This window comes from Aptenodytes patagonicus, chromosome 3, assembly GCF_965638725.1.
Source record: "Aptenodytes patagonicus chromosome 3, bAptPat1.pri.cur, whole genome shotgun sequence".
Lineage (NCBI taxonomy): Eukaryota > Metazoa > Chordata > Aves > Sphenisciformes > Spheniscidae > Aptenodytes > Aptenodytes patagonicus.
Genome location: NC_134951.1, coordinates 80,467,896 through 80,489,444, shown reverse-complemented (window position 1 = coordinate 80,489,444; position 21,549 = coordinate 80,467,896). Strand labels below are relative to the sequence as shown.

The 21,549-nt window shown below is 43.0% G+C and overlaps 1 long non-coding RNA gene across 1 annotated transcript; it reads right to left on the bottom strand.

The window, feature by feature from the left end:
• Positions 1 to 406: 406 nt before the first annotated feature.
• On the bottom strand, positions 407 to 20,670 carry LOC143158255 (uncharacterized). Its single transcript, XR_012994942.1, has 3 exons — positions 20,596 to 20,670; positions 18,676 to 18,779; positions 407 to 880 (listed from the first exon to the last, which is right to left on the bottom strand). It is a non-coding gene; the product is annotated as an uncharacterized LOC143158255 (long non-coding RNA).
• Positions 20,671 to 21,549: the final 879 nt, after the last annotated feature.

Here is a 21,549-nt window from a genome sequence, read left to right as displayed (position 1 = left end):
GATACATTATCGACACTGAGGAAAGAAGACACCTGCGCAGTCAATAGTGGAAGCCGCTCCACTGCCACAGTTAGGTATTTATAGCAGAGGTTCTCTTAATTTAAGGATGCTGACTACTTCTCTCTACCAACTCTAGCCAAGGCATGGGTAGTCCCGAGCATCAGGCAGGCTGAATTGTTCCTCACACCCCCACACTTAGGTGCAATAACAGCCACGATGCCTGTGTTCAACTCTACAGCACTTGGTGTGACAGCCAGCCCTCTGCCTCTATCAGTTTGATTTGCAGGTTACCACAAGGAACTTCAATAGTTTGCACATGAATAATAAATACATAAATAAACTGGCATGAATAACACTCCCGGGAAATCAGCAATGAATTGCCAGGTGTATTTCTTACCCGGGGTGGGGGGGAAACAAAACAAAACCAAACAAAAAATGAGAAAGGGAGAAGATGAATAACTGGGAGAGAATTATGCTCCAAACCTTCCCTGGTCACGGAGTGTTGACAGAATAAGAAGTGCTGAACTGTGGGCTATTTGGAGATGCATTTGTCAGTCGGTGCACAACTTCCCCCAAGTCTGGGCTTTATATTTGGTTAATGCTATTAGAGCTGGGAAAGACTATTAGGAAACTGAGAGATGAAAATGATATATGAAATTAGTGTTTCTGACTGTTTTTCCTTCCTCCAGGTTATTTCTGCAAATCAGTGTTGTGAATTCTTATCTTGTTCCCTAATCAAACAACTCCAGTGAGCGGCAGAGGCAGGGTTTGAGAGAGGAATCTCCAGTGGTCTGTGCCTCAGAGCTGTGGTTTACTCTCTCCCTTCTCAACTTTGAGGTAGCTTCATTAACTTGGACTTAGGTTCCAGCCTCAGCTCCTGCTGTGGAGAAAAAAAAAAAGGGATGAAAGAAAACCTCAACATGATCCAGCCAGACCTTGAAAAATTAGACCCACAGAAGTAAAGAATACAATCGGAACTTGCAAAGACATTTTTTTTATTGGCCTTGTAATTTCCTCACTAAACACCCTTTTAGCAGCCTACCCGTCTCAGAATCTTAATTATCTAGCGGCCCCTCATAATGGCCCCATTCATGGCTTTGCAGAGCAAAAGCACTGTGATATCGCAAACACAGGAACTCAGAAGATACAGCATGTTCCTGAGGAAGGGCTGCACACCCACAGATAGTTGGCAGAGGGAATTTGCTACTTGGAGAACATAATATAATACAAATATGTGGATTTTTTCTTTCTTTCTTTTTTTCCCTGAAGCAAGGAAGAGGAGATGCTGTGCCCGAGTTGTGTGTAAAGGAAAAAAAGCCCTCTGATATACAGTTCTGAATAAAGCAGAATATTATAGGCTCTCCATCTCTCTCCTCCACCATTTCCGACTGTTCATTGACTACCATAAATTAATATGACGTGATATATTGTATGGGCTGGAGACATTTTATGAGCTTTTGAAATCTTTTCCAACAGGAAATGTGAGGCATCGCTTACTGTTCAGGCTTTTTTGGTTCTGTTTGTTTGGAAATGAACTACAGGCTGGAAATATTTAATCTGAATCAAAACAAAGAATAACGAGTTGGTCAGCATCCTTGAGAACTGGACATTTTTAGCTATTTGAGTACATACTTCTACAGACCCTTTCTATGATAAAAGAAAGAAAGAAAATACTGTTCTATCAGGAGGAATATAATTGTGAAGTTTTCATAAGCTACTAGCTCTGAGAGTCCGTTACTTCTGAAGCCCCCACTGATTTAAGCTCTCCAGGTACTTTCTGCAGTCAGTTTTGCTTCTTAAATTCGTAGTCTGACTTTGTCTAAAAAAGAAATAAAATTTAAAAAGGAAAAAAGAAAAAAAAATCCACAGTTTTCCAAACAGAAACTGTATCATATGCAAAATACAGCCCAGAAAATTATATTCAATCACTTACATTAAATAAAAATCTTGCCAAAAAAGCTGTAACTACTGCATAAGCAATATAAGAATTTAACCAAAGAAATCACTGTTCAGAGAAAATATCAACTCCGTATGTCCGTACTTGTCTTTGGATGACAGTTAAATTAATATATTTGATATTCCAATAGAAATGGTCCCATTTACTTCAGGATCTGCTGTCCTAGGCCTACTCAATGAATATTGACCAAGATCCTCTGCATAACTTCATGAAGACCTACCAATTTTTATTTTAGCAAATGTACTCCCTCCAGAACTGGTGGGCTAGCCAAACACCATGAGCCATATTCCTGGCTGCAATGCCAAAATAAAAGTGACCCCAGAACAATGGTAAGAATTATGGAAAAAAGGGGAAAAAAAATTTACCTAGGACCCTCACAAGATCAAAGCCAAGTGTACTTTTGGTCCACCTCCATCCAGCCTAAAAATTGCTTTTTAACAATAACCCTATTGTATCTAGTTTGTGCAGATGTGATCCAGGTCAATTTACATATTAGAAATATCCAGATTAAAAAACAAAACAAAATAAAACAAAAAAAACCCCAACAACAACTATTGTGTTGGATACAGAGAGGCATTTGGACCTGGGAGGATGGGAGGGTGGGGATTTATAGATAACACCTCCCTGAAGACTTTGGATGAATCCACTCTTCAAGCAGTACGGCAACGAAAAAAACTTACAACATTGCTTTTGGGGACAGGGCTCCTTCCCAGAGGCCTGTTTTTAGCCACCAGAGAGGCCACCTCAGAGAGGACCAAAAGCCAGAGACACCCCACAGGTATCCAGCAGCCTGTGCATGAGCTGCATTAGGAATCACCTTCAGGCTGGTTGTGCTTTAGGAACCTTATCACATGAGAGTGTACCAACCCAGCACCATGTTGGCATCTTGTAAGAAAGACAAAGGAACATAAAGGAAAGAAACAGCCACTTTCTCTCATTTGAAAAATGTCTCCTCCAGAAGAGGGTGAACAGAGGAGTGTGTGCATGCCAGACTACCCAACTGCACCTGCCCTAGACTGATACAGTAGCATCAGTCTCCACATTTCATGAATAATAAATGCCTATGTTAAAGGAAGGGATCGCTAGAGAGGGTAGACTGAAGGAAAGCATAAGTTAAACAGCGAGAAATGCATCTAATATTTGCATTTACCAACTGGAGCCCAGAGTTTTGCATCGCTAGGCAGAAGAAACAAATTGACCTCTTCACAGAAGTGGCGCACTGAAGATGTTTAATGAATTGCTTCAGAAGCAGAATCAGTTCTGAACTGAACACAGGTATTTCAGGGAGGAAAAAGACGCATAAAAGCACTGTGCAAACTGCTGACAGCACTAGCTATGTAAGAGACAATCAAGGTACTTAACATTTTAAAACACATGCTCTGCATAATAACCAACCCTGTAGAAGCCTCAGTCGCTCTTCCAAGCACTGAACGAAGAGGAGCATCGCTGTACTAGGATCATAAAAGATATCCTTTAAGCCTCTTGCATAAATGCATGTGTTCCGAGTTGGAGAAATGTTAACTTACATTCTTCATGTACTTAGGGGCCATTTTCCCCCTCAGAAGCTGAGGGGAGAGGAAGAAGGGGGCATCACGCTATTTTCTACAAACACGCTTAACCTGTAGCAGCTGCTGTCAGTGTTTCCAGTGTCAATACCAACAGCGAACAAAGTAACTGGAGAAGTGCAGGGAGTTTGCTTCAGATGTAAGACTCGGGAAATCAGAGGTTCCTCTCTCAGCCCAGGGTTAATTACTTTAATGACCATACCTGAAAGGGTGTGGATGGAGGAGAGAAAGGGGGGGGTCTCCACAAATTCAGAAAATATTTCCTGCAAAAGTTACAAGTGGCCACTCTGTAATTCCCCTGAACCATTGGGTCTGAGTCAACTAATAACACTCACTATCTAGAATATACACAGTTCTTCTAATGAACATTTCCTTTAATGAGTGCTGTGTGGTATCACAGAAAAGTGCTCAGGCCATGGGTGATGAGGGGGCAGCTGCTGCCTGGCTTCCAGGCCCTGAGAAGGCTGCTGGAGAGGGGACAGGAGTTTTACAAGAGGTGGTGGCTGATAAGACTGGTAAGAGCTTGTGTAGCTCTTCGTTTCTGGGTCACTAGGTCGAGTGCAGAAGCATGCAAAAGTCAGCTTCATCTCTCTAGCAGTCACCTGGTGCCTACGTGAAGTGAGGCAGTTGTTTCAGCCCAGCTCCTCCCAAGCAGCTGCTTGCTCTCATTGCAACCCAGGCTGGCTCCCTCCGTGACAGTCTCCGTAGGAAAGCATGGCAGCAAATCGACATATAGCTTGAACTGCTTCCTGACGCCTGCAAAGCCTGATTTATGTCAGGAAGGTGATGTGTCCTCCTCACAGTAAATCACAATTGTCTTGAACTTTTGACCAACTTACCTACACTCTGCCCACTAACATACCTCCACTGAGCGTACTTCACACACACCGCTATTGCAGCTGCAGTCTCTAAAAGGAAACCAAGCGAGCAGAAATACAAAGTCTCTCCTTGTCCCACACATACGCAGTTCCACACATGCGTGCTTCACAGCAAAGGAGATCAATGTTTGGTCCTGAAGCAACTGCAGGGCTCCACTGCCATAACTCGCAGATGGGCAAGGGCTGAGCCCTTCCAGCAGCGCGCCGGAGCTGGCACGCCACCCTGCCACAGCACTCACCCCCCTCTTACTTGGCAGCGGGTACCGAGCCTTGGTATCGTGGAGTTATGACCGAGTTTTCTAAAATGTACTGATTGCAATTTTTTGTTGATATTACCTCCTCCAACACAGTTTGGGCTTGCAATATTAAGACAGCTTGGGTTTACATACAGAGGGAATACAAATAGCTTTCCTGCAAAATAAGTGGTGAAAACACACCATTTGACGGCGCTGCGTGGCTTACAGGAATTATGGTCTCCCGTTTGGGATGAACTGTGCAGTTCTCTTGCGGTGTTGCCATTATGAATAATGTGGCCACACTAAACTCACGCTAATAAAACCTGAATCTATCAGCGCATTGTTCGGCACTCTGTATAGGAGAAACCCATCCATTAGCGAGGCGGGCACTGAAAACTCTTTGTGGCAGGAGCAGTGCAGGGACAGCTTCACAGCAGCTATTCAGAGCCACTTTACAGCTTCCTGAGCACAGCCCAGGCTGGGCTGCATGCCAGCAGTGTGGGAAATGGCTGGCAGAGGAGGCTCTGGCCACTGATTTGTAGATCACATGAATCCCCTGGGAAAAGGAGCTGGTACTGAGAGTACCTGCTAGAGAGTGCTTGTAGCATGTCTGCAGCCCATCTTTAACATTTGTTTCAGCCCACCTGTGCCTTTGACAGTTCCTTTGACAAAGTAAAATTTCTAAGACTCTGTGCAAATCGGACAATCACGCCACCGCTTTAGCTGCTACGTAGCTGCTATGCAGCGGAGCCTGCATCGACATCAGAATTGTTCAAACCAAAGTAGGCAGCCACACCAATGAGAGGGACAATCCGGTCTCCCGAGGCAGCATGCTCAGAGGGGGGCTCCCCGCCCTCGGGGCAGGAGTGGAAGCACCACAGACTTCCCACTGCCACCAGCCTGGTTGCAGGAGCAGAGCTGATGACCACAAAAGGCGTGTCTGCTTACTCGGAGCAGAGGCGAAACCAAAAGCAGTGAGAGCATCTACCGGCAACACCATCTGCTTCCTAGCCAAAAGCCTCCAGCCTTCCTTGATAATGGCTGACATATGCTGCTTCCTGCATGTCCCATGACTAGGCTGGCCGGCCTCCATTTGTCCTCCTTCAAACCGCTTCAGTTTGATGAATGCTTTAACCCTAGAGAGTTACCCAAGAATGGACTAACACCATGCCTTACATTTCTTCTGCATGAAGCTCCTAAGAAATATCTTACTAAGTTGAACTGCCTTCCTTTAAAGAAATCCATGACTTTGCTTCTGGATTTGCCTTTCCTCCAAGCAGCGGTATTTAGACATGCAAAACCATCCCGCGAATTCACCCGACTGCTGTGGCACAAAGACAGCCCTGATGAGAAAGTTTGAATTGAACATCTTTCAGCGGATGACAAATCTTGGCCTGCCTGAAGCCTTTGGAAGCCCAAAATGCAATGCAAATTAAAGTTCAAGGAGCCTAGAAGAAAACTATTTTAGCTTTAGGCTTTCAACCAAGCAAAAAAGAGTTAAAAATTTTATTTTAAACAGCAGTTCAATCATTTGCTTTCCCAGTATTAATGAACGCCTTCTGCCTGTTTCCCCAGATAAGGCTGTGATTCACGTAGCAGGCATACCCCAGAAACTCAAAAGGTCAAAAAGACGGCAACAAAGAATTTTGTTAATATTACCTAGAATCCACTTTGTTCCTTTGGCTATTTTAGTATCAGTAAATAACTCTCTAGGTTTTCTGACCTAAGCAGTTCCATTTGAGCAGCTTCCCAGCCTGGATGTTTCTAAAATGTTACCAAATGATTAAACACAAATCCTCAAATGAAGAGAGCGGGTTTTATTAAATATCCCAGAGCAGTGCTGACTGCCCACACTTATGCCCATGTCTGGCTGCTGGCTGATAAACGCCTTGGCTTTAAGATATTACTTATTAGCATGCCTGTATATTTCCACCTCACACAGTCACCCAAGGGTGATTGCTATCTGTTAATTGAATTCTGTGCCAGCAACTGTGTCTTTGTGTGCCTGCCATTATAATTTTGAGGATTGTGACTTCATTTCCTATTTACAAGTTGCAGCGATAAAAAAAGTGCATTTATTTATATATTAATAAACACATTTTTGTAGCTATATGGCAGGGGATAGGTGGAAATCACATGTGAAACACACAGGCGTGTCTGTTCTTTTGCCTTCCTTTTTCTCTTTCTTTTTAAAGGCATTCTGCTTGCCACCTGAAACAGAGCTTGTGTGGGGCAGTGATGGGAGAGGGAGCCAGGGGAGCAGAATGAGAGTCTTAAGTTTAGAGCAGAGCAAGCTGAGGCTGTAGAAATGCTTGGGTCGATGCCTTCCAAGCACTGGACTCTGTGTTGCAGGCTTACTGGAATAATGATTTGCACATCTACCGCACTTTATTCAAGCATCTCAGAGCCGTTTCCCATCACTGCCTTCATAACAGTGGTTTATGGAATGCTTCTCCCATTGTTTTAGATGAGAAAATGTGACGTTTACATGGCTTGACTCTCCCAAGACCACACTGTGAGACGGAGGTAGGACTAGGATTAGAAGCCAGCAGGAGACACAGGACCCCAGTGATATTTGAGTGAAGGCTGGCATGTCTGACCTCTGGGCCTGCATCTTAGCAGCAAGACCCACGTCTCAGCTAGCTTTTGCTGGCCTCCAAAAGAACCTGAAGCTTTTGAAAAGATATTACTCTTTTTGAGTTTGGACAAGTCTGCTTGGGCAAGCAAAGGAAACTCCTGAACCACCAACCACAGCTGGCTGCTATTGTGGGGATAGCTGGTCTATAATAAACGCATTGAGATTCACCTCATAATCCCTCTTGGCTTTCTTCCCCCTCAATATGTCTGCAGGAAAGTTGTTCAAGAATCTCAGTCCTTGGAAGATCACAAGCTGATTTCTCTGTTAAGATCCACAACAAGCAGCTAGTAGAGAAGTGAATGTAAAAAAGCTTGGAAGGGGTTGTGGCCACCTCAGGCTAAGGGTCTGTGGAAAACCAGGGTGATCTTTTTTAACCGGCCAATTAATATTTCACGGAAAAAGCAATCAAGCCTACAGCCAAACAAGTCCTTGTTGCAGTGTCCTGTATGAAGGTGGATTTCTCACTACCCAGGTTGCGCTTCTGAGCACGCCTGCTGTGAGCACTCCTGTTTCCAAATGTCTCCAGAGACGCCACCTGAGTAATGAATTGGAGCATCCCTATATGTTATGTCAGACACTAGCCAAATACTATTTATTTAGTAGGAGATGTTATGAAAGCATTGCTTTTTAATAAGATTCCTAATATTTCCTGGAGCTTGCCTACCTGAGAGTCTCCTTCATCACTGTTTTGCTTTACCTTTTTCCATAGCCAGAACGTGCTGAGCTACAAGTCGATTAACATAAGCACCCTGGGAAGTTATAAAATGTTTTGTGAACCGGAAATAAAAGATTTGGGATCAGATTCATTTTACCATCCTAATAAATCTTTATCCAAATGGGTTTACTGTAGTCCCACCTGTCCACAGTTTAAGAGCACTTCTCTTTAGTCTGGCTTTTATGAAAAGGCTGGATGCATATTGCTATGAATTAGCTTAAGAAATAATTTTTGCCTGTAGACAGTTGTATGCTTCATATTCATCACTGATTCAGCTAACACTAAAAAAACTGGCTTCAAATATCCCCTTTTTGTGTTAGAAATTCTCTATAAATTATTTTATTTTAAAAACGAAATACAGTAACTGTTTTCAGAGAAAAAAATTTCCAAGGACAAATTGTTTGCGATGTAATAGATGGAACTAAGGATGCCATCTATTACTGAGATCACTCAGCTTCATCTGTAAATTTATTTTGGCTGCTTATAACTTGGGCAAACTTTATCCACTTGAACAAATTTTTTTTTTTAGATTGGGTGTCATCCTCATAGCACTTATAAATTCTGTTGAAATTAAGTTTCTGGGATTTGCTTGCCTTCTTAAAACATAGGAAAGCATGCATGCACAAAGGCCATTAAAAAACATACTTACTAAAACTCAAACTTATTGAAGTCTTCTAATAATCGAATTGGACAATATCAGAATTAACAGCGTTGAAACATTTCAAGGTCATCGTGCAGGTGATTTGATAATATTTAACCCTTGAATAGTAAATATAAATAATATATGTTCTGAAACCAAAAGAAAAGAAATCAAGTCTACAGTGAAACAACTGGCAGTGAGAAATACCTTCTTCTGATTTTGAATTGCTCACATTTTTTCCTGTCAAAAATATCTTCACAAACAAAATGTTCCTATGAAACATTTCAACTCCGACAAAGCAGCATTTCCTGGTGGAAGATATTCTGGTCAAAAAAACCCCTTCAACAAAATGTACTCCAGGCTCAGTCTTTGATTATACGAGAACACAGTGCTCTTTCAAATGTCTTAAATGCAAAATTAGTCCTGCTCGGTGTATAGCTCTAGACTGAGAGGTGAATTAGTGCAGGGCGTTCTCTTGCTGCAAGCTCTTGCTGTTGGGGTGGGAAAATCAGAAACATACTCACTGAGCCAGGTCAGTTGCTTAGGTGACCAAATCCAGGGAAAAGTTCTTGTCTGGGAAACATCGCAAATTTGGCCTTGGTCTGATCCCAAGGCTTGGCCAGAGCCTGGAGCCTTGGCCTGCAACACGGTCACACACCCGTAGCAACTGACGGCAGTTGGGGGACAACCAGAGTGTGGCTAGTAAAGGCCATGTTATAACGCATACATGCATAACTGGGGGTTGAATTAGGATTGCACCTTACCTCTGATGCTCCATAAATTTGAGTGCTTGGCTTTGTGACATTAATATTTTTTGAATCTGTAATTTTTGTTGTATAATTGTATATAGTACATAATTACTCATAATTCATTACTGCACATGCGACTGCAGACAATGTTTAGACATTAAATCTCAGCTCAGTGATTGAATAGAGGGTACAGTAAAAATAAATATCCATGTATTTTGTAAATATTTGCATAATGAGCTATTTAAATGCAAGAGATTCTAACATATGTAAACAATTGGAAATACTGTGTGTGTGTAAGTCTAAAGTGGATGCAAAAATATATACAAACCCTTGTAAAATCATATGATTTAGGAGTCAAACATAGCATATTTTTTAAGGCTTTATGTATTCCAGTACTACAGACTGTTGTTGTAGTTTAACCCCAGCCGGCAACTAAGCACCACACAGCCGCTCGATCACTCCCCCCCGGTGGGATGGGGGAGAGGATCAGAAGAGTAAAAGTGAGAAAAACTCATGGGTTGAGATAAAGGCAGTTTAATAGGAAAAGCAAAGGCCACGCACGCAAACAAAGCAAAACAAGGAATTCATTCACTCCTTCCCACCAGCAGGCAGGTGTTCAGCCATCTCCAGGAAAGCAGGGCTCCATCACGCGTAACGGTTACTTGGGAAGACAAACGCCATCACTCCAAACGTCCCCCCCTTCCTCCTTCTTCCCCCAGCTTTATATGCTGAGCGTGACATCATATGGTGTGGGATATCCCTTTGGTCAGTTGGGGTCAGCTGTCCCAGCTGTGTCCCCTCCCAGCTTCTTGTGCACCCCCAGCCTACTTGCTGGTGGGGTGGGGTGAGAAGCAGAAAAGGCCTTGACTCTGTGTCAGCACTGCTCAGCAGTAACGAAAACATCCCTGTATTATCAACACTGTTTCCAGCACAAATCCAAAACACAGCCCCATACTAGCTACTGTGAAGAAAATTAACTCTATCCCAGCCAAAACCAGCACAACTGTAAATACACATTGTATTAAAAACACATTGCTCGGTACAATTAGTCATTTTCCAGAGGAAATAATTTTCCTGTTGTTACAAAGCTGCCATGTAACATGATGTAGAGCTTCTCCTGCAAAACTTTTTCCCAGCTCAATGTGCAGCAGTGCATGCAATGGGAAGTGAGAGGCTGCCTCCACCAAAACACACCGCTTGCTTCTTCTGGTCTTAGTCCAGTCTGAGACTTCTGGACCAGTGCGTCAAATGGCACCTTAAAGAGGCTCCGCAACCCCAGCCACAGCGTAATGTGGTTCAGTGTGGTTTCTGCAAAGGAAATGTAGTGGTGGAGGATGGAGGGAACAAAAAGAATTTCAAAGTGAAAGCTTTTTTTTGTGTTAATAACCAGCCTGAGCTAGCTGTCAAGGAGAGAAACAATGAACATTGTAGCTAGCATTGTAGCTAGGCTGCCTACTGACTAATTACTGCCTTTGCAGAAATCAGCTCCTGTGCTGAGGGCCCAAAGCAGTTAGATCATACCCACAGTCACACCTCTGAGCTCGCAACTGATTAAAGAAAGTGCATAGTGGACTGTTGCGGCCATCTCCCTCAGGCTTCATGACTCAAAGGGACACTGCTAACGAGATGCATCCCACCTCCTGTGGAGCACTCCACATCTCTGTGGAGTGGACGGGTGGAGGGCCCCCCAGCTTTGGGAGGCACAGCTGGCCTGCATGGCCAAGAGGACACGGACAAGGGATCTGCTGTCTTCAGTGGGACTCATTGTCCCAAAATCACCTAGGTGCCAGGCCTATATTAGAGCAGCTGTCAATAGCCCCATGGCCAAAGCAGCCAGAGACCTTGGGGTGGCAGGGACAACCCAGCCACACCCCTGTCCCCAGGCGGTACCCCTGCTGCTGCTGCCATGCTTCAGGGTGCAGGAAGACCACCATCTGTGTCCTAAACAACTTCTGTTGCAACATCCCAGGCCCTGGACCTTTGTGCATATGTCGAACTCCCAGCACCTGAGCAGTTAATAAATGTTTGAGTCACTGGGGAGCTAATTTAAGATAGCCCACAATAACTGGGTGTAGCGAATAATTAGTGGACTGAAGAAATGGAAGATAATATGAGATGCCTGGGTGTGGGTGTTTATGTGAGGCATAGGGAGCAGTTTTTGACTCGGAGGTTAAGTTTTCTGGGCCAGATTTAACACTATGGAAACTTCAGCATAAATTTTGGGGAGGGAAGAAATTAGTGTCATTCTCTTCTATGGGACATTTAGTTTCAACATTAAACTCAAACATATTTTCATTAGTAATGCTCCCAGTCATCAGACAGCTCTGAATTTTTAAAACCTCCCTTTCGAACTCCTACACTACATTTCAGACATGTTGTGTCCAACTCATGACAAGCCCTGCACCAAAAAAATATTTTCTGCACAGGCATTCCACATGCTTGGAGGCAAAAAAAGGGTTTTCTGAAATGCCACACGCAAGAAAGCCATTTGGGTTGTGGGGGAGAATCACTCAGTGTGCACACCACAATCACAGTCATATTTCTTACACCTTCCAACAATCAACCCACAAAGCTAACGCTCCTCAGAAATGCTTTTAAGAGATTTTCTACTCACCTGAAATAAAGATAACATTTACGCTGCTGTTCCTTGTTGAGCAGTGTTGTGATTTAACCCCAGCCGGCAACTAAGCACCACCCAGCCGCTCGATCACTGCCCCCACAATGGGATGGGGGAGAGAATCGGAAGGGTAAAAGTGAGAAAAGTTGTGGGTTGAGATAAAGACAGTTTAATAGGAAAAGCAAAGGCCACGCACGCAAGCAAAGCAAAACAAGGAATTCATTCACTGCTTCCCACTGGCAGGCAGGTGTTCAGCCATCTCCAGGAAATCAGGGCTCCATCACGCCTAACGGTTACTTGGGAAGACAAACGCCATCGCTCCAAACGTCCCCCCCTTCCTCCTTCTTCCCCCAGCTTTATATGCTGAGCATGACATCATATGGTGTGGAATATCCCTTTGGTCAGTTGGGGTCAGCTGTCCTGGCTGTGTCCCCTCCCAACTTCTTGTGCACCCCCAGCCTACTTGCTGGTGGGGTGGGGTGAGAAGCAGAAAAGGCCTTGACTCTGTGTAAGCACTGCTCAGCAGTAATGAAAACATCCCTGTATTATCAACACTGTTTTCAGCACAGCCCCATACTAGCTACTATGAAGAAAATTAACTCTATCCCAGCCAAAACCAGCACAAGCAGCTATTCTTAAAACCAAGATGTGTTCTATGACTAACCTGTTTCCAAAGGAAACTTGAGCAGCTAAAAACCATGCCTTCTGCAGACCAAGGAAAAAGGCCAGTCAATTTTGTTCCACCCATTTCTCAAAGTCTTATAATGTGAAATGCTATGATTTTAAAAATTTATTATTAAAATAATCTTTAATTAATACAGGGTAATTTTACACAGAAAGAAATCTCCCTTTTCTTTTCTCCACCCCCAAAAAAAGGCTCTGAAATTAAATTATTCTGGTAGTGGAAAGCATCTCCACATCTTCACCACAGACAAATGTGTGAGGAGGAAATGCGCTTGACAAAACCTATGTAATAAAAAAATCTCAATTCCATATATCAGTCTTTCCCAGCCTTCTCTCTCACTGTCCTTACTTGTACATCTAGTATCTGCTTCAGCCCAATGCTCTTTTAAGAACAAAAGGTTAAGGTGGGCTCAGCTTATGTCTAAACATCTGGATGTGCTACAAGATGTGTGCGTCCTGACAAAGGGTGGTTGGAGTCCAGGGGCTCTCAGGCATCTCCTCTCATCCATGGTCTTCTCCTGTACTCCACCAGAGCACTGCATTTACAGGAGTTTGCAGCTGTGTAGCTGCACACCTACATTCACGGTACATTGCATGGGACAGCTTAAAATTCTAAGCAAAGTCCCTCTCATCCCACAGGCTTCTTCCAAAGTACAGCTCCCCAGAAATACATGTGAGGAATTAAGCACCAGACCGTTACCTCCCAGCACGCTCTCTAGAAGCGAAGGGCAGAGGAAGAGGAAGGGAGGACTTCAGCACAGGGCCCATCGGTGTACAGATGACACTTGCATGGGCAAAGATCTCCTGTACGCTTGCAAAGGTGCAAGCACCACACATAGCCACTCGGATTTGCTCATGTAACCCTCCCAGTAGACTATCTGCTTTTATTACTGGAAGGCCTCTTACACGGGACAATTTCTTCCCAGCAGAGGTGCTTCCTGCTCCCACATCTGCCCCTGCCTGCTGCCTCCTCTATCCCTTCCCCTTCCCACCTCCTTGGGACCTAAGCTACTGCCATCGTGTCCTTCTCCATGACAGGTGCCAGGCATTGCCTTTTGGGCACTGGCTCAAGCAGGGGCAGGCAGCAAGTGGTTCAGGAAGGGGGGAGCAGCAGCTGTGCTGCTGCCAGCTCACAGAGATGAGCTGTGCTTGTGTCAAAGGTCTCCCATGTAGCTGCATGCTTTACATGCCTTGGGACAGCTGTGCATTAGGGCCAAAGTTAGCCTTTCATTGTAAACTGTTTTAAGCAGCCATTTAAAAAGCAAACCACCTACCTTGGCCTCCTTTTGCCATCTCTTTGCACCTTCATTGTTGCCAGCAGAACTCTTAAAATTGTTCAGCAAAAGTTGTCTCCGGATGGAGACATCTCCATAGTATGAGCACAGCAGAAGGTCCCCACCGACAGTTTTGGGGGGTTGGCTTCAAGCATGTATGTGTCCTCATGTTTTTGAGAACGAGGAAAAGACAGGCTAAAAGCAATCAGACGTACGGGCTTCTTGTTTAGCAGGTAGGGACACACAGCCTGCTTGTGTGCAATGAAGAAGGAAAGGTAGTGCATTTTGGAAGCAAATGATCAGGTCTGCACTAGCAGCTCTTTATGGTCCAGCAATGGAAGGTCTAATTGAGGCTGTACAATTATCTCCTCACTATCTAAAATGAAATGTGCACTTCCTCGGTGGTTATCATTGATGAAAAGCCAACTGGGGAAAAGGTTGGAATACACGGAAATACAGGATCAATTTTATTTGTAATGGTTTTTAACATTTCATCTATGCATTTAACTGGCTGAAGCAGGTGGAAATAAATATTATGTTAGCAACTGCGTCATGGAATGAGGCTTTGCTTTTGATTAAAAAAATAAAGGGAAAACAACCATCACCATTTTATGGCTATCATAATTTGTTTCACATACATTTTTTCAATACTAAGGTATACTAAAATATTTAACTAGTAAATAAAATGCCTATAAACTTCTAAAGAGATCTTCAGAGCACCTGGACAAAGACTGAAGAATGTGTTTTTATTCTGTGTTAATTGTCTTGTACTACTTACATGAGTCTATATAATAAGATAGGTACATACATAGTTACACATGCAATTATCTCTTTATCTATGCATCACTTCCATATAGTAAAAATGTACTAAAAATATTGATCTCAAACCTTATTATGCATTGCTCTGTTTCTTGTTTTATTGGTATTAACCATATTTGCCTCCACATAAAGTTTATTTTGCTGATATTATTACCACACCGTGCAAACTGAAATCACAAACTGAGATACAAATTCAGGTTCAGACACCAGTCCTGAATTCCCCCACTGCAGAGCAGTTTAGAGTTCATGCTTAAAGAGCCATAAAGATAAAAGCTTAATTAATGCATTTTTTCATTTTAAAATATGGAATATACGCACCAAGCTGGAGGCAAGAGAACATCATCTTTTATACGATATCATATAATTTGATCTCTTAAATATCAGACATCAATAATATTACTGATGTAAATAAATAAATAAAGAAAGAAAGACAAAGTAAAAATCTGACATGTATCATGTCTAGGGGCCTTGGTTTTATTTTGAACCTATAAACCTCGGGTAAGGATCAAGACTTTTCCACTGAAGTTTTTACCCAGCGGATGTTTATTTTTCTCCAATGTAATTTGATGCTGCTGTTGGTTTTGGCATTAATACATTAAAAGTTAAATTTATGTCAGCACCAACAGATCAACTATCAGATGTTGCTATTAACTTTGACATCAAAATCATTAAGAAATTGCCATCATGTAAATTAATTATCAGAATTTTATTGGCATGAATGCATAATGATATTACTCATGCAAATAATTAAAGAAAACGCACAGTGAAAAACACATTAGAATACTGGCACAAAATGTCATTATTCTGGCTTCTTGACAACTAGACACTATTAGTTTTCAGCACAGTGAACTTTAAGGTTAACAGAAAGAGTCAGGGAAGTCCAGTGCAGGGCTCAAGCTGCTTTTATTTGTGCCTTTATTTATTCAGTATATGAGACGGTAGGAGTGAAAACTAACATTTTTTAACTCATCAAAGAAAGCTTTCTACATCACTCTGGGAGATATTAAAAAAATGAACAAACCACCAAAGCAGCAGAATGACTTACAGTGCTGTTGTCCAAAGATATATGTTCTTTTGTTGTTGCCAATTTCAGGTCTCAAAGGACCTCAGGCACAGAAAGGTTGCTCTTGTTAAAATGCTAGGATTTTTCTAAGCGCAGGAGAGTAATAATTAACCTGAAAGTATTTAGGTTATCTCCTTCCACCCCCGACCCAAAAGGTAATTATTACTGATCAGTGCTCAGGGAGAGAGAGTTGTGATTACAGTGCATGTATGTGTTCTCTTAATTTAATGTGTAATGGACTGAGTTAGCTTTTTCGTCAACAGCAAAAGACTGTCCACTCTAATAGAATAAACATTACTAACGACTCAGTGGTGCGTGCCAGCTTACTCACCAGCTGGACACATTTCTTTTAAATGTCTCTCTCCATTCCCTCCCAAGTCAATGGAAGAGGTCTCTCTCAGTCATGGTTTTGTACTCGATCCAGAAATGGTATTACAGAAATAATGCAAAAAGGCAGTCATTTCTGGGCTTCTTGCCTTCCAGCTCCCATCTTTACTAGACTAAGGAAACACCACCACCCCCCCAAACCAGAAGTTCACATCCTAAAGTTAAAATTTAATGCTTTAAATAGTTAAAGCATGGGGGGAAAGAGCCTTATTTATCCTCCTATAGAAGACCACTCCTAATGACACTCGGAAGAAAAGGAGTATTTCCAGGATGAAGTGGAGGGCTAGGAAACAGGACATCTATGAGCTGTTCTTGGCCCTATCCTTGTTCTTCTACATAATTTCAGGCACGTCACTTAAATGACTTGCCTTAAATTTTTCCCCGTTGCCAAAGTGAGAACAGCAGTGCCAACACAAAGAGAACACAAAGAGATGTGGCAAAGGATCCACAATTAAAAAAACAAAAGCCACTCCATAAATTAAAACTAGTCAAGCTACCTAAGCATGCATGAACATCCTAGAAATGTCTCAGAAAATCTGTAAAAGATTCTTTTGTGACCTAACTTCCAAATTCTGCAGCTGAATCTGCCAGCACAGACTCCTGCATGTCTGAGGAGTCGCTTCTAAATCTCTGTTTGGACCCTCCTTGCCACTGCACTCTCTAGTCTTGACATAATGAGTCTCAACTCCGAAACGGGACACAATGGGCAGGCAATCTACGCGTCACTGCTACCAAAGGTTTGATTGCTGTCTAGATCTCCTGGCAGTTCAGAGCTTATTTTCTCCGGTTTGCTTTGGGGGGATGGGGAGAGGCACAGAGCAAACTATTTTAGGGCAGTCAAGGTCTCTGGGAGCAATCTGGATCATAATTAATATCAAGGCGATGGCAAATGTAATTTAAAAAAAAAAAAAAGACTTAAAAGCTGTTTCTGGTTTTCTTTAAACTTTATAAGTTGCCTTGGGGACAGCTAACTTTTCAGGTATGCTTTGACTTTTTATGGTGAAATACAGACATTTTACTTGAAACAGTTTGTTTAATGATGCCCTGAGCCTTTTACTTCTGTTTAACAATCCAAGCTTTGTTTCTAATCCATCAACAGATAGGTCAAACTTGTACCCATAATTTAAAGTTATGTTAATAAGATCTATGACATGTCTTGCAACATTTTATTGATAATATGTAATGTATTATAAGTATCATGAGCTTGCAGAGCTGCTGTCACCCAGGGATTTTGCGCATAAGGTATTACATCTCAAAAGCATGCTGCTGCAGTGAAAAAAGGACTTTAAATAAATAGGCTGGCACAGTTCTGCCTTCAAAGGGACAGTCTATAAATTCACAAACAAGATTTACTCTGTAATGCAAGCCTGAATCAACACAGGACTTACACTGTGTAACTGAGAAGGGACACACCATGTGGTAGGGTGTTTATAGTGTGGGCAATATTGTAATGCAGAGGTTGTTTTGCAGGCACATCTTTTCCTTTTCTAATTACACTGATTGCCACCTCCCATTTACAATCACATACCCGCACTGAGTTTAACTGCAGTAATTGCTACGTGATAAATTTATATAAGGAAAATATTGAGTGTCTATTTAGTGCATTATAATGTAATTTAGCAGCTGGGGAAAAAAAACATGGCAAAAACAGCATCATGTTACTTCATCAATTCTCCATGCAACATGGCAAAGCAGCCTCTGCGCTATGTCTGCAAGACCTCTGAGGTACAGTATCTGCATCTGGATTAGAACGAACATCTGTAAATGCACTAGCTAACTTCTAGTTTATGGCCACATTTACTTGTGTGAGTTTACGATGTCCTGCAGATGATATTTTTTGCTCCCCTGCTGTTTGTCTATGGTATAAAACTAGATTCCTGGGAAAGGACAGACGGTACATTACTTAGGGAGCAATAAAACCCTGAAGTGATGGTCCTTGTGACATCATCTGAAGATGTAATTCACTCAAGGAGTTGCTTTTTCTCCACCCAAAAATTTAGCAACGCAATCTACTAAGAATCAGCTTGCTTTTTTTCTTATTAAAAAAAATAGTTAAAATTACAAACAATACAGGATACCCTTACCTGGTTAATTCTAGCTTTACAGGGGTTAGGACCCCATGCAATTTAGTGCCAACTGAGAAAACACGTCTCCCTCCGAAGAGTTAATCCGTGTCTGTGTTACGGCACCAGCATGTGGTGGTGTTACATGATCAGCAGAAGTCCTGGCTCAAGTCACCCACCCTCAGAGCTGTCCCTGACTTTCAGAGGTCAAGATCATGTTACCTGTCATCTTCTCCTGTATGAGCAAAGGAAATGTATTCTCTCCAGCTACTTTCATCTCTGCCTACAGAGCTGTTGCTTGACAAGTAGAGGTGTATTAAATACATATAAATAAGTATATATAAATACATATGAATATAATAATAATAAATAAATTAAATACAGAAATACCTTTATAAAAACAAGTCCGCTCGATAAGCAGTCCAGCTCAGGTGGTGGGATATATAGGACTTGCAGTTGACCACTCCTGAGAACGAGGTGAATAGCACTGAAGCCTGCAGTGAAAGAGCAAACAAAGTGTGATCTGCTAACCAAAGATACAGCAAAATCAAATGTTACACCCTGCGAGCTGAACTGGAGTTGCAACTCATGAGTCCCGTTTAAAACCAGAACAGAATCACACGGCCCAGTGTTTAGGCAGGTGGAAGAAAAGGACGCATAGTGTGTCTGTCCTTCAGAAATATTTTCTGCAGTTTTAGCTAGTTTAACTGGAAGATTTCTGACCTGGGTTGCTTTGGAGAGCAATACTGCACTCGCTTTTCTAAGAGGCAATGTTATAAATTATCATTTGCTACTAACTGAAAAGGAGGGATTATGGACAAGTACTTGGAGTGGCATATTAAGAACTGCAACTCCTCAGCCCTGCTGCCTGCTCAGCTTTGCATCTTAAGTCTTTAGGCAAATAACTTTAACCCCTCCGCACCACAGACTACAAACCTGTGAAGCAGTCACTCCCACGAGTGCTGAGTTTAAATATGTATTTTTAAAGATCTTTGAGATTCGCTGGCACACCTTACTCTAAAATGGCAGATATCTTCTAGCCAAATTCACAGGCTGTGAAGTATCAAGGAAAAGAGAAAATGCTGAAGAGCCAGCAAAGCTAGTATCTATAGCCTGGCCATGCTGGGGACTCCTGCAATTACAGTTTGTTCTTTTGATTAACCTCTCCAAAAACACAGAAGGTGTCATGCATCCTCACAGCTGTTCCTGTGCTCGTGCTCTCCCAAAATGACCACTGATCTCAGTGAAAGCCTGGCTGCCTCAGGGTGACCCAGACAGGCCCCTGGCAATGGCCAAAGCCCTTATGATTTCTCCCCAAGCTCCCGTGCTTGCCACTCCTTGTGAAACGGGGACAGAAGCAGCCCGTGGGCTCTTAGAAGCAGCTGCTGGGACCTGGAGCTCATTGGAACTCTCACTTCTTTACCATGAATATTTTTTTCTATCCAAAACTACTCTTCTCAGTTCATATTGCACGAGCATTACCCTATACTGTATTCAAGCAGCTTTTGAGGAAGTGTACTGAAAGTGATGAAGCTGGCAGGGCAGAGCCCTCCAGCCCCTCACATCTCCCCCTCATACTGCAGCACGAAAGTGGCTAATAGGCTCCCTAAAATGGTGGCTTCATCCGTCTCACAACTCCTCACACCAAAGTCACAATGCTTGCTTCGTCCCTCGCCTCAGCCCTCCTCTGCATGATTTCAGCGCAGGAGCAACGGCCCCCGCACGAATCTGGCCATGCCTGGCTGCCCGGCTGGGATGGGACGGGACGGGCAGCAGAGTGCCCAGGCAGCAAAGGTCTCCTCATTTTAGACAGAAGGATCCTGATGTACACAATCAGAGACAAAAGCATAATCAACCCTGGTCTGATTAATTGCAGTGGAAATGCTAAGGAGCTATCAACGCAGCAGCCAAGAGAGCTTAAAACTAAATATAACCTGCAGGAGGAGAAGAGAGGATGAGTCTTTGAAAACACTTCTCTGAAACGAAAGAGGAATCAAGGGAAAGTTTTCCTCTCCTCTCCCCACTCCCCCGGCCTGTGCAGTGAAACGGGAGTTCCTGCCTACCCTCTCCGAATAGAAGAGCCGCTCACCTCCCTGGGAGGAACAGCTGGGACCATCCTGCTATCACCTCCCTGCTCTTCCTCACCGCTTTAAAATTAGCATCGCTGTGATCAGGCGGCAGCGGAGGAAATGCTCACCCACCACTTGGCGTTTAGAGCTGATCACTAAAACACCACCTGCCTCCAGGAGCTGGGGAGTTTGCAACAGCCGGGGCCGGGGCTTGCCGCACAAGCAGAAGGCTCTCACCCACCCAGAGAGCTCCCGCCGCTGCTGGCACCACGGCACGTCTGCCTGGGCTGGCTCCGGCTCTCGGTGTGAAGCAGCCGGGGAGGCAGAAGTGACTCTTCAGACATAAATAGCAGAGCCGGTCTGAGCTGAGGAAGATGATTCAATGAGATATTTTGGTCGCATTTTTACAAAGGCAGCAAGACTCTCCAGCGAAGGTATTTTTAGTGGGCTGAGACCTGCGATTCTGATCAGTAGGCACAGAAACTGCCAGTGCAGGAAACCTGCAGAGTAAAACCACCCTGAGGGTGTATCCAGACAAAGTGGTAAGTGCAAGTCAGAGAAGAGCTTCTTGTAAATTTGGAGCTCCAGCAACTTCCTGGAGCAAATTTCACAGAGTCCTCAGCAACATGAAATGTCCATTCAGCCCTTCCTGGCTCATCCTGATAAATGCTTCGTTTCAGGTTAACAACAAATTGAAATTGATTAAACCAGCATTGATATTGTCCTACAAGGTACCGAGAAACTAAATTCATTTTGGATAAATCCCAAGAAAGACCAACACTTATGCACGCATACACACACACTATTTAAGATAGGCTCATCTGGGATGCATAAAACCTGAAAAACGTTCATTAGGGCTGGAAAAGGAAACATTATTAATCAGCTCTAGGCTTCTTATTACTCAGTGGAAGAAAACTTCAGTCAGATAATTTTTTAAATGCACATAAACCCCCAAAATTCTCATTGGAAGAATTAGCCAGCTAACTTGCCATAAATATGATGAGGTGGGAAAAAAGGCAAATGAAAGGGGTTGGGGGCTCGATTCTTATTATTTTTTAATTTGCATTCAACAGGAGAAAGATTTATGCATGAGATGCAAATTGCTATGCGTTATTTACATATCTCAAGAAAAACAAATCTTGAATGTAAATGCTTAGAGGGCATATTTTTAAATATGAAAGCGGTAAAATTATTA